Source organism: Mixophyes fleayi, chromosome 5, assembly GCF_038048845.1.
Source record: "Mixophyes fleayi isolate aMixFle1 chromosome 5, aMixFle1.hap1, whole genome shotgun sequence".
Classification (NCBI taxonomy): domain Eukaryota; kingdom Metazoa; phylum Chordata; class Amphibia; order Anura; family Limnodynastidae; genus Mixophyes; species Mixophyes fleayi.
Window position 1 is genome coordinate 89,783,350 of NC_134406.1, and position 14,005 is coordinate 89,797,354.

Consider the following 14,005-nt stretch of genomic DNA (forward strand, 5'->3'; position numbering starts at 1 on the left):
TCGGAAGATTAACACTAAATTCTGTATATAGAGTCATACATTTACCCTGACAACCTTTAAACACTTCCACTTTATTTAGTCATCATACGGGCCTTAAATTGTCAGGACACCGAATCAACCTTCTAACTTCCTACTCACCATTACTCCACACAGACTTTTATTTAATTGATAGTCCCTCTTGTTCTTCCATATTGGCGAACGCTGTTGTCATGGCAACCGTTATGAAGTCCTATGTATCCATTTTTATTGTCTGATATTATTGTCTTTTATCAGAATACTCCCATAGGTACCTCATAATGTCAATCCAACGTACCGCTACCTCCATATGTCCAGGAACAAAATCCTTCAATATGTTCCAAGTGAAAGATGGGTGATATATTCACTTCCTCATGCCGATCCCCCAGTATATCCAGTTGCATGGTTACCCTAGCAACTACTATATAGTGCCACTTCATCCATAATCTTCGACTACTCAAATTATATGGCACGCACCTTTTGTTCTAAAAACTCACTCTTTCAATGTCTCCAATCTTTACAATATATAATTTGTATATCATTCCACTGCCTGAAAACGGAGCATAAGGTTTCCATGGTAACCCCTATTGCATTCCCCAAGCTCCACCCTCTTATGTATCATAACAAATATTATTTAACATAGGCAATACAGGATTCATATATCTCCTCCTCCCAAAATAAGATTATTATATTGTATAATCACATATAATTATAGGAACCATTTCAATTCAAAATCACTATTGAGACCAGATGGTAATAAAGTTTTCATTCTATAGATATATTCTATCTCGGACCTGGATAAGACTATTTCCTTATTATTATTTCTCCAATTATCTTTAATCTGTTTTAATGCGCAAAAATACGCTATACCATATTAAAGTAATTCTATTGTTTTCAAATAAGCATTGCCCAAGCGATTGTATTTCCAGTGCACAAAGTGATTTATTTTAGCAGATGTAAAAAGTTAACAGTTCAATACATGTTTATAATATAATACAGTACAGTACAGCCAATATCCAAAGATACATACATACCGCTGCGTTCGCATGCGCTCGCACTGCTCTCCCACGGGTACCAGTGAACAGTAGTTCACCCATGAATACTGTGGTCAGAGTAGACTGAAGCTACTGGGAGCGCAGCTATGATTATATATACATTCAGTGTTACAGAGAGAACAATGCAGATGACGTGGTTTGCTTCTATAGGTCCAGACTTCAGGTGGGTCCAGGGTAAACAGGTCATAGGCTAGTTCAAACAACCCCCTCAAAGGCTGAGGTCAACATTCCAGATGATTCTCCCGCCCAGAAACCAGTTACAACTAGTCCATTAGCATTTTACAGTTTGATATCAATCTGACCATTTATTGCCTAACATCAATAACTAGAGTATGCAATATGCAATCTCTTCCGCGATGGAACCGGACAGCTGCTGATGAATAGGGGAATAAAATGATATCAGACATGACACATTTCCTATAACCTGAACCTTAAATAACACTAAAGTGTACATATAATCATAATATATAAACTAATAATTAACTAAATACTATCTGCTCATAAATCACTGTATAACGGAACCAATATGAATATGAATTATATAAATAACTAAATGTTGTAACTGAGTGCAATCGACCAATAAAACAATATTAACCAATATACTTTCATTCATCCAATTATACGACTTCAACAGTTTCACCCTTTGATAGTATAATAAACTATCACCTTAAAGATGTTATATGCAGGATCTCAGTACCACGTTTCATTGCTATGTAATGCAAGTCCCCCTTGGTGTATGATCATGCTGTCTGTAGATCTAAACAAGTTATCCTAAGAGAGAGTCTTAATCCTCGATTTCGTCCTTTACTATAGACAGTACACTTCTGGAGCTTGGAGATAACCTTTTGTATGCCCTTCAAGGGTGCAATAAAACACGTAATACATTATTTGGAAAGGTACAGAGTACAATAGAACATGTATCAGTTATACAGAATACTCTACTACAGTTCTTCAAGTTTAACAGTTTCATCCGTCCAACGCATGTCTTTAAGTTCAGAATACATTTAAACACTTCATGTTCATCAATAGCATCATCCTATGTCTATCAATAATGTCATATACAATCTCCTTCAGCTTGCGTTAATATACACACTTCTAATAATGTCATCAGTTCTTTTCATCAACACTTGTGGGCGGGCTATTGTCTGTTCGTTCTTCCCAGTCTCCCAATACTCAGGTTTCTTTATGCGTGAAATAGTGTTCGGCTTGCAAAATATTGGGAGACTCCAGACTAAGGGACCTAGGTGTTGTACTTTTCCCCTAGTGACCTCCCAACCATAATACGGGTACCTCAAGAATATTTAGTGGAAAGAGAACTAGTCCTACTTGATATAATCACTGAGGCACGTGAGAGCATGCCCAGCACTTTGTTTGGTCTAAAACCTTACCCATCCAAGAATGATAATCATTCTCAAGGATGCCTGCTCAAGTCCAAATATTACTGGACTGGCATCGCTGGGTGTACCTTTTTTTAACTATGTGGTCAACGTACTTACGGACGTAATGCTACTCAGACAATAGTCCCTCGCACTTTCTCCAAGCTCCAAGGTTTCCAAATTTTCCTTTACCTCTGAATTGAATAGAATAATTGGCTGGACCGATTATGCTACTAACTTCTCCTTCATCCCCAATACCTCATTATCATTACCTGAACCAGCCTCGGTCACCTGTCAACAATCAAAAGAATTGACCGTCCTGAAAAGAGAATGTGATGAGAGAAACACAGAACAGGACAAACTACAACTTCATGCTGGACAACTGTCTTAGCCTTTGGCTCAGGTGCTACTAACTGCATTCGAGGCCTCCCAGAACAGATTCATAAATGCACTTGGACCCTTCTCTGAGTGTTGGTCCCTCTGCAGTGGGTGAAATGGGCACCAGTGTGTCTCTGCTACCCTTGAAGTCGTGATGCTGGTAGCCTACACCTGGTACCTGTCTGTCAAATAACCTGAGCCTAAGAAATTACTGTCCACAACTTACTCTCCAGGTCCAACATCCTGACAGTTATTGTGACTTTTCAGGAAACAGTGTTTCGGACATTCTCGGTTGCTGTCTCACCATTTACTTTCCCTAACTAGCCTCTCAGTTACAATCGCATCTCAAGAGGGGTCAAGAACATTTTAAAAATCGACAGGTTAAGAGGCAGCCCAGGAGTGATCTTTGGTAGCGGGGAAGGACTAGTGGACAAAGCTATCAACTTCAATCAAGTTCCAACTCTTATTCTATTCAATTTGTTCTACCTAGTACTGTTACTTTATGTTCACACTGGTTTGTGGCTAATCGAAAGTATGTAATTTTGTCATACATTATACATTTATTATCAATAACATGAATACCCCTATCACCTATTATATCTCTAGGGCTAGCACATTGAATAACAAAAGCTTTGAGTATGACACAGTAATACATTAGACACATTTCAATACACCTTTACCCAGACATTTCATTGGTACACCAGTGTATACTTGAGGATTCTGCATGGTGGTAATTGGATGACGTGGATTTGTTTTACCTGGAGAAAAACCCATCTGCAGGATGGATATGGGATGGCTCTATTGGTATCATTTTCCTGACATTCTCTTAATCAAGATAGGACGTTGCCGTCCTACTAGCTTGAGAAGAAATGTCTGGTGCACCCCAATATACTCTTACCAGCTTGCACATACCTTCTGTACCCAGTTGAGCCAGACCATGTGCTGCCTCCGCTGGGTCTGGAAGATACACTCCGGGAGCTACCTTGTCCATCTCTCCAGGGTCCGCCAGACTCCTCACCACATCTCTTCACCTTCCAGACAGTTTATTCCTCAGGTAACACAAATCTTCATATATTAACCAATATGTGTATGCGTGCATGTGTGTGTGTGTGTGTGTTCAAATTTTAAAACAAAAACAATACAAAAAAAAACAAAACAACACATAGATTTGTCAGCTGTCACATAAAACCCTGCTGTCTATTTGACAGCTATGTTCGCCCTGGTGTGACACAGCCATGTATGGTCATGTGTGTAAGTGTGGACTTTACTAGCAGCGACTTCAGTTGGTAAATGTGTCACTGTGTAAAGTCCTCTAGGTAGTGTCCTACTCATGTGCTGGTATTGCTATAAAAGATTTTTCAGTCAACTCAACATCGCCCCCTAGACTAGAAAAATGCTGAAGACCAATGTATATCAATTGATTTTCCCTCTGCCAACTCACATGCCATTCTCAGTACCTCACATTCAGCTACTTGACTAAGTGAGAAAGGCAAGGGGTCTATTTCTATAACACTTTCTTCAAATATAACAGTACCCAGTACATGTCTGTCTAACAGTGAAAAATATAAAACACGAAAATTCTACATTTTCTAGGGTTTCACATTATGTCGTATCTTGTGGCAAAAATCTTACTCCAATGTTCTACACAGAGATGCATATCTGTATGCCTAACTTCTAGCGATCTCTCCACCCTTTGTACATAAATATACAGGCACACTTTGTACAGGAGGCAAAAAGCAGAAATGCATTCTAAATAAAAAACATGAATCGTTTGTTTTTTTTCACACAAAAACTTTCTGCTTAATATTAGCAGCTTCTATACACATAACACGAAACCCCTAACTGTTTCTGTAACTCATTTTAATCTAGTGTGTATATCGCTGAGTTTGTCTTATGTAAAAAAAAATATGTCTTAGCCCCATTAATGAGACTGTGTCTATGTATTTTTTGTATCTCTATACAAGAGAAGAGAGAGAGAGGAAAAAATAGAGAGATACTAGCATAAATGTAAAGAATGAGATATAAGAAAGCAATGAATAATAGGAATACAAAGATTTGAATACAAGGGTTTGAAAACAAACATACATGCAGAAAGGGAGATTTTACAGCAAAAATAACAGCTGGATTGGACTCTAGGGGGAAAGTGGCTGTATTTATTTCACTAATCCCCTTAGCTATTTGCTAAACTATGACCCCTCCCATACTTGACTAGGGGGTCTTACATCAACCGTGCAATCCAGTGTCGTCCATCATTTGTTCATTAAGAATTCGGTATCACATTAACTACATACCTTTGCAACGGACTTCCTGACTTATGACAGAGAAATGTAAAAAATTAACTCTTGATGACTCATCTGAGATACATAAAACGATATTTTGGAGCAAAGTATGTACATACTTAATTTTTGGATAATGATTCTCAGCCAAACAAATTATCATGAGTCACTGCAGCCTAAAACAAAGAGTGTTCCAATGAGCCATTGTTAATTAGTCTTTCAAGAGTAATTTTTCTATTTCTCTATCCGACCCCTTTAAACACTAAGGGCTAGATTTACTAAGCTGCGGGTTTGAAAAAGTGGGGATGTTGCCTATAGCAACCAATCAGATTCTAGCTCTCATTTTGTAGAAAGTACTAAATAAATGAAAGCTAGAATCTGATTGGTTGCTATAGGCAACATCCCCACTTTTTCAAACCCGCAGCTTAGTAAATCTTGTCCTAAGTCTATATTTTTTTCGTCTACCCTTGTCTATAAGAAGAAAAAACAAGATAGTTATCTTAAAACAGCAAACGAAACAAACATTTCCATTCTTTACCATCGGCCAGCGATTAGGAAAGCAAGCATGTGACAACATAAACAAACAAGCAAAATCAACAAAAATTACCTTTTAAATCAGTTTTTTCTAAACTTGCACATTAATACTTACCACAGTTTTAACCTTTACCTTGCCTGGTTGTAGGACTACAGCTATAACCTGATTTCTAGGGTTGACTATAGTTCTTCCTCAAAGTATTTGTTGCTATGAGGTGTGTAAGCACTGTTGGGAAGCCTTTGAGACTTGTGTACGCCTTCTTTGAGGGTGTCTTTGATCTTTTCTGTTTACAGTATCTCCTTATGTGTCCCTCTTTATGGCAGTTGTAACACCTTCTTGTCTCATATTGCTTCTGTTCCTTAAACCAGGTGTTATTATACTGTGGTCGTGTGTGCAGTCCCTCTAGTGCTGGGATACTTACCATCATTACCCTATCACTTAATGTCTCTTTCTGTCTATTTATACTTCTATCATGTCCTATAGCTGACTCCCTGATAGCACTTACAGTGATTCCTTTCCAGTGTGGTAATGAAGTTTGCACCCTTCTTTTCAAGTTTTCCCTGAGGCCATCCATTAGAACCGAAACAGAAACCTCCCTGTAGTGTACATTATCTTTTATGTCTGATACCCCAGTGTATTTGTCCATTGCTATCAGAGCCCTGCAAAAATAGTCTGTTGCATTTTCACTATCCTTTTGTTTGATAGTAAAAATTTTACTCCAGTCCACTACCACAGGAAAATATATGGCCAACTGTGTGATTATACTTCTAATATTGTCCTGATTATCATCCTCGGTTAAGGATTTATCCTCCTCCAACATACAATCCTTAATAAACTTTTGTATATTAGTATTGAGAGGAAGACAGGTCTTCAATAATACTCGCCAATCGTTATTAGTTGGCTTGTACACATTACCATAATATCTAATAAATTTCTGACATTTGGCCAAATCTTTTCTAGGATCAGGGAAATCAGACATAATTGAAAACATTTCAGACCTAGTCCATGGATTATGTTGTGCTACATGTTTTAAGGGCACTTCACCATCTCTGTCCGCCCTCCCATTGGGAACTGCTGTTGTGCGAACAGGATGTAAGCCTATCAAATCACTATGTTCTGAACTAGTTGCTGGAATTGCTGTTGCAGTGCAATGAATGTCTTCCCCTTTGTTAATCTTTACATTATTCTCACCAATTTCAGCTGCTGCCCCTGCTGGTGGGAAAGATCCTTTTCCTTGTCCTGAAACATTACTTTTAACATTACTTAAAACAATATACAAGTTACTAGTTACAGTTTTTAAATTTTTGGCATTGGCTGTACTTTCCGCCCCGACCGAAGTTGTCGGGGGCACGCTTGCGCTCAGTTCGCCACGCTTTGCAACGCACACTTCCGGAACGCTCATTTTCGTTGTGTGCGTGGTTTTCGCCACACTTACTTCCGCTGTGCATTCGCTGCTCTGCCACGTGTTGCCTTCCATTTGCCACAACTTTAAACAATCATCATGTCTAGTTCTCACTTCTGTTGATCTAATCAACCATACCTTTTCTTTAACATTATCCAGTATCTCTGAATTAAAACTCCCTATTATTGGGAAAGGCCTAACACAATCTTTGGTCATCTTGACCCACGTGTTGCAATACGCCGTTGCATATGCCCCATACTTCTTACACATGAGAAACCTTGCTGAATCAATAAGGCCTTCCAAAGGCAGTACCTTGGCCATCTCTAGCGTATGTACGTACCGCAATACTCTGATCCTTCTAACAAACAATTTCAAACCTTTTACTATAAACACTCTACCGCTAGAGATCTCTAATGGCCGTGGACGTATTTCCACTAGCCGCGTCCACTCGCTTCTTCTCGCCCCAGGCGAGGACCCCTAACATAGAAATATTACTGTGGGCCCTAGGGCTATCAGCTCCTCGATACCCCGGCTCTACCACAAAATTTGTTGAGTTGATTATCGCTGGTAGCACAAAGTCGATACAATCAACCTGCCTTACCAGTATAATTCCTCCAAGCTGCTCTCCCAATTCACAATCACGGTTGTCCTTACCGTGCGGTCAGCTCGTACCGCTTAATAATACTAATTATCAGTAAACCATGCGATCTATTGGGCGCGCTTGGCGAAAACCTCTTTTGTTTTCGCCTTCGGTATATCTGCCTAATATACCGTTCACCAGTTGGGCACCTGCCTGGTCAGACAGCAATTGACACTCTATTCAACAATAGATCACAACTTTAGTGTATTGAAATCACAAAATCACACAACATACACCTTTTCTGCGCAGAAAATCAAAAAAGTTCCCAACAATAGTGATAATATTTCAGAGGCTTTCACAAGTGATTATACTATGCATGTATAACAACTATCAAAACGATTGTTTAACCTTGTGGCAATATTACCGGAAGTACACGTACGCAAGGCCGGAAGTACACATACCCTATGCAATGCAATACCCTTTAAAACGTAAACCGACAATAAAAAGAAACATTTTTCTTTCTTGTCCCTAGATTCAAGTTAGCATTCCTTCAGATTATGCAACAACGGACATTCGGTTTCGCAACACAGAGTGAACCACAGGTCTTGAACACATTGCGTTCTTTCCCATATGAGATGCGTCCGTCAATCCACCCTTTGTTGAGGAACCGAAAACCGTAAGCGTTGCATATCTGCCGATAACGTAACCTCCAAACTCAGAGTCCCCAAATTATTAAAGTAATTCTATCGTTTTCAAATAAGCATTGCCCAAGCTATTGTATTGTGTTTCCAATGCACAAAGTGATTTATTTTAGCAGATGTAAAAAGTTAACAGTTCAATACATGTTTATAATATAATACAGTACAGTACAGCCAATACCAAAAGATACATACATACCGCTGCGTTTGCATGCGCTCACACTGCGCTCCCACGGGTACCAGTGAACAGTAGTTCACCCTTGAATACTGTGGTCAGCATAGACTGAAGCTACTGGGAGCGCAGCTATGATTATATATACATTCAGTGTTACAGAGAGAACAATGCAGATGACGTGGCTTGCTTCTATAGGTCCAGACTTCAGGTGGGTCCAGGGTAAACAGGTCATAGGCTAGTTCAAACAACCCCCTCAAAGGCTGAGGTCAACATTCCAGATGATTCTCCCGCCCAGAAACCAGTTACAACTAGTCCATTAGCATTTTACAGTTTGATATCAATCTGACCATTTATTGCCTAACATCAATAACTAGAGTATGCAATATGCAATCTCTTCGGCCATGGAACCGGACAGCTGCTGATGAATAGGGGAATAAAATGATATCAGACATGACACATTTCCTATAACCTGAACCTTAAATAACACTGAAGTGTACATATAATCATAATATATAAACTAATAATTAACTAAATAATATCTGCTCATAAATCACTGTATAACGGAACCAATATGAATATGAATTATATAAATAACTAAATGTTGTAATGCGAGTGTGTACGTGCGTATTTTACCGTGTGATCGCAGTATGCCACGTGTAGCGTGGCATACTGAGTGCAATCGACCAATAAAACAATATTAACCAATATACTTTCGTTCATCCAATTATACGACTTTGACAACCATCAGGAGAACAATTATGGTGTTCTTTAAAATGTAAAGACAAGGGATGGTTACAATATATATATACTTCTAATGTGTTCCCCGATACGGACTTTTAATGCACGTGTAGCTTTCCCCACATATTGATTACCTCACAAACAAGTAATTACATATATCACATTCTTAGAATTGCAAGTTATAAAGTCCTTAATCTGGAATCTCTTCCCATTAGCGCCCGCAATCACATCCAACATTTTAGGTGTATCACTTTTCACAAATTTGCACCCAGTGCATATTCCACATCTCTGGAATCCCTTAGTGGCAATACTCCAGCCCTCTGTCAATACCTACACTGATATTCAAAATTTCATGCGCAAACTTACCCTATAAAAATTCTTTCTAAATGACAAAAAAGAAATCAGCTCCTCTGACACTAACCAAACCCCATACAAACATACTAATCTGAAAAAAGAGTCAACATTCTTTTCAAGCTATCTTAAAGGTGCTTATATAGACACTTTTCAGAAAATGGTAGAGGATGATTTAGATAAGCTAGTCCCTCACAAATCCAAGCCAAAACAACCTAACCCAAAACAAACTGAAATAAGAGCACTTAAAGAATTGAAAGAGAATAAGAAACAGGTCATCAAACTAACAAATAAGCGTGGCAGTATCAGCATCCTGAAAAAAAGGTGATTATGAAAAAGAACTGTGTTTGCAATTGGAGGATAGGTCAACATACAAACCTTGAACCTGTGACCCCACCACCTCATTCAATAAGAAACTAGGGACCCTACTGGAGAAAGCACACTCAGAGGGGATAATCACAAAACAAGAATGGGAGTAACTATATAGAAAACATCCGAAAATTTCTGTCATATACTTCCTCCCCAAGATACATAAAGAGCTGAGAAACCCTCCAGGGATGCCCATAGTGTCGGGGACAGGTTCCCTGACACACCAACATTTCTGAGTACATTGACTACTTTTTACAACCGCTGGTTATTAAATAATCCAGATACCTGCGGATATTTTACACACTCTAAGTCAGTTCACTTGGGATGACAACTATACTTTACTTCCATGTGATGTATCTTCCCTATACACAGTCATTGACCTTAATGTAGGGGCAGACATGTTAAATACACACTTGCCAAACAGTCTGACATTCCCCCACTCCAGATAAAATTTATCATCAAATCCAAGTTCGTCTCTGTCCACAATTATTTTTGGGTCGAGGGGCAATATTACCAACAAGTTAGGGGCACTGCATTGGGCTGTAAATTTGCACCCAGCTATGCAAATTTATTTATGGCCCATTGGGAGGATACCTATGTCTGGAAGAACAACTCGCACCTTAATGACATCTGTCATAGACAATATACTGTGTATCTGGAAAGGAACAGATGAACATCTAGATGCATTCATCACAAACCTCAATAGCAGCAATCTTCATCTGCATTTTACAGCTAACCAGAGCAAATCTATGGTAGACTTCCTAGATATAGAAGTCTACACAGAAGGAGGGAATTTGAAAACAAAATCTTTGATTAAGCAGGTAGATTGTAACACCTTCATCCCTGCCTCCAGTGGACATCAGTCCTGGCTAAAGACCATTCCTAAAGGCCAGTTCATGCGCATTAGAAGAAATTGTTCGGACTGTAGAGTTTTTGTAAAATAGGCCACAACACTTAAGGAAAGGTTAATTGTCAGAAACTATCAACCAGGCAATGTCCATTTAGCCTTCATAGATACTCAAGAGATGGAAAGGGACCCTCTATTCCAACCTAAAGAGAAACCAATGGAACAAGAGAGAATATCCATCATTACACAATACACCAGTAATTCAAGACAGTTTGAAAAGATCATACAAAAACATTGGCCCATACTACTAAAAGATGAAAAATTTGTTAAAATACTACCAGATAAACCAACATTTATTTACAAAAAAGCACCGAATCTGCGAAACAAATCATTGTCCAGCTTCATACCACAAGAAACCAAAACAACAACAGAAACATGGTTAGGTGAAAAAACAGCTGGTTTCTTTCACTGCAATCGCTGCCTGGCATGCAGAACTACCAACTGTGGATCAATAAGACCGGTCAAAACATTCAAATCCCTTGTGACTAAGAAAGAATACACCATCACCTGCTGGTGTGCCCGTGTGGACTCTAGTATGTGGGCTGTACTCTCCAAAGTCTGAATGTGAGGATCACAGAACATATTAGAAACATTAAAAAATAGATAGAAAACCATAGTGTTTCAGAACATTTTTCAGTGTACCATCATGACTCCATGTACCCAGGAAACCTTCCTCTTCTCTTTATAGCCTACTCTTTATAGCCTACTCCATATAACCAAATGCCTAAACATTACATTTATTAAAGATAAGGCAGAACCTTCTTTATATGGTGTGGCATTCTACCATATAATACTCCCACCATATAAGCAGGACCCATTTGTTATCTGGGTCATCTCCCATTTCATTTATACTGTTCCAATGTGCAGCATATAACTACTGCAAAAAAAAACCACATTTTTTTTTGTACAATACATATGACTTATAAGTTTAACTTTCTTTATGTATTATTCTTATTGATATGATGCAAATACCTATCAGTTTATATTACCACTAAGAATAAAATTGTGGTTTCATCAAATGACAATGTTCTTTGCTACAAGCAGGTAAGTGCACAAGTGCACTCATTAAGGACTATCAATCATCATTAGCACTCCGCTTTAATTGGCTGGTCAATTAAGCCACTGACTGCAAGAGGTTAAAAGAGTGAAGATCTGTGTCATTTACAATTTATCCCTGAGGAAGCCTGCAAGTAGCAGGTGAAATGCGTTGGATTTATCACCACTTCAACATTTCATCTCTACACATCGCTCTACTCCATTGTGTGAGCTGAACAAAAGGCACCTGATTCTCCTACTGAAACACAACGCTGCGTGTCTGCCGGCCGGAGATGAGCAGTTAGAACAGCTGCTTCACAGCAAGCAGCGTTGAAATCAGAGACATCACTGCGCATGCGCGTCCTTTCCGTACTGGACACTGAGACAGGATTCATCATGTCGCCCCCTGCACAGCCTGAAGGGAGGTAAAAAACATCCTTGAAGAGGAGGTAAAGCGCTGCATCCACTGCAAAATGTAAGCTGTGGTATACCTCTATAAGATCGTTACCTTCCATATCATTGGATTGCTTTTATGGAGACTTTTTTCTGTGAGCATAAACTACTTTCCTGTACATCATCCATTTATCGATATGTTCACACTCAAACTGGGTTAGAGAACAGAGGGAGCACCCTGAGTATGACTGCAAATTATATTTTGACACAAGACTTTGCTTCCTATCATACAGAATCTACTTTATTCCCTACCATATCCATACAGGACCTTATTTCAACACAAATCACCCTATTAACAGACAACATTCTGCTTACCCCTTTTGCAGGCAGAGCAAATCAATCAAAGCTGAGTGTTATCTACATAAACTGTATCATGCGGGACATTGTATTGATTTACTGAGCTCAGTTGTTTGTATCTACTGTGATCATTGCTTGATGACTATAAGATCAAGCTCATATATGGAAAAAAAACATTTGTTTTATCTAACAAACCTTTCCTATCCCATACACTCCCATTATACACCTTTCCTTAGCACCAAGAAGGTTTCTCCACATCTGTATATCACTCCGATAGATGTAGGGGTCACCCATATCCTTCTCCTTTTGACAGCTTTTATTACCTATACATCTATAGGGAGCGCATTTAACTAGACAAGTTTTTATATAATATAAGTTGTTTTAGTTTGGTCTGTGGGAAAATTGGCCAGCTATAGCTCGAAATGAATACTGCATCGGTTCAGGAACCCTCTACATTTCTTTGGATCTCCATCATATTTGCTTGGCATTGGAAGAACCAACCTAGACAAAGGAACTGGTACTACTCCAGCACTAATAGTTCCAGAAGGAGTTTGAGGAGGCGACCATGTAAATACGGTCTGTAGATTCTCCATACCCATGGAAAGTTCTTGCAAGTACCTCATCACTCCTATTTTTGCATGTGTTCAGCTAGACTTCGGACTAGGTCCGCCCTTGGGGTATGTTCCCCTGCCAGATCCATTGGACCAGTGCAAACTGTCGTTGCAATAGGGTTTCTGGGATCCGTTTCTGGACCCTTAGGACTAGCTGTGGCAGGAATGTAGTGGAAAGTGGGAGGCCGGGTGAATGTCTTGCTCATAGAGCTTACTCTATTCCTGTATACCGGATGTTTGAAGGAGAAATGCTGGACTGGATTCCATACTGAAATAAATGACTGGAATCTGAACCTGATGGACTGGAACTTGGATGTGGGAACAGGGAGGACCTGAAACCATGAACAGAGACTCAGTACCTCCAAGAACTCAGAAACTCAGACGAATATAGTACAACAATTGGGACTGGGAAGACTCAGAATTCAGGCAGTGAATATACAGGGGTGGCAACCTCCTGAACAGAATAAGCATGAAACTGGCTATGGACAACGCAGAACTTAAAACCTGAGGTAGGCCTGGTACTGGAAGTTGGTACCCCGAGACACAGAGATGGCTCCAGAAAGAGGATGACTCAGAACAACAACCTACTACCCCAGATAGCCAGTAGGAGAGACAGGAAAAGATTGAAGAGAGGAGGATCCACACGGAAGGTTATAGCTGGAATCTATACACAAGCAGATAGAATGAAGGTGTGAAACTATGCCAGTAAAGTTTCAATCAAAACAGCACTCAATTTCCAAAGGTAATTAAATTG